This window comes from Sphaeroforma arctica (genome assembly GCF_001186125.1).
Source record: "Sphaeroforma arctica JP610 unplaced genomic scaffold supercont1.293, whole genome shotgun sequence".
Classification (NCBI taxonomy): domain Eukaryota; class Ichthyosporea; order Ichthyophonida; genus Sphaeroforma; species Sphaeroforma arctica.
The window spans coordinates 8,994-9,924 of record NW_014040265.1 but is presented as its reverse complement, the minus strand read 5'-3'; positions in this window follow the sequence as shown (position 1 = coordinate 9,924).

Below are 931 nucleotides of genomic sequence, written 5' to 3'. Positions count from 1 at the left end.
GTGGGCATGCTCATATGCTAAGCAAACCGTCAAAACTAGGTACACCATCGAAATTGTTCGTCTATGTTTGAAAGTGTTATATAATTTGGTAATTCAGAATCGAAGTATTATGGGGATATCCTTGCATCCCTATGCGGATACATCATACATATGCAATTCGCATCATCCTCATACACACCACTACTTGTGAAGGATAATTTATCGTACCTAGTACAGTATCAACTAAAAAAAGGTTAATATTCAAATGTGTATGTATCACTCCACCAACCCCTTCAATGTACAAGTTTCCGTGAGACTCTCGAGAACACACATGTAGCGCATATACCATTGACCATCTCATTTACTCCTTCTTTCATATTCAAAACACACCTCAACGCCGAAGGAAACGTTCCCAAAGGTTCGTCCTTATAAGTGAACACGTCAAACAATGTAGCCTGCTTCGTTTCGAAGTAGTGTAGGCTTCGTAGGGCTTCAACTCCATCGCCGTAGTGTGTCATGTAAAGTATGTGGTAAAAATCTTTCTTCGAGCGCTCCTCGATGGACTTCAGCAAACACAGCGCTGCCCAGGCAACGACAACAGTTCCGTAATGTATAAACTAGGGCTCGTTTTCAGCAAACTTTGCTCGACGAGACATAATTCAGAGTTACTTCGGATACACGTAGCTCAAGGTGATTCCTACTACGCGGACATTTGAGAGATACTATGCTACTGAATTTTTAATTATGTCCCTCCTGATAGTTGCACATATATTAGGCAGAAACTCGACGCCAAAAATGTCAAATAAAGTAACTCAGCATGCTCATTTGATTTAGACTAGTTGTATGCACTGCATTGAGACATTGCTTGCCTTACCCATTAAGCTCAGCAACCAGACAGAACGCTGCTAGCTATATATATATATATATATATATATAAATATATATAGTATTA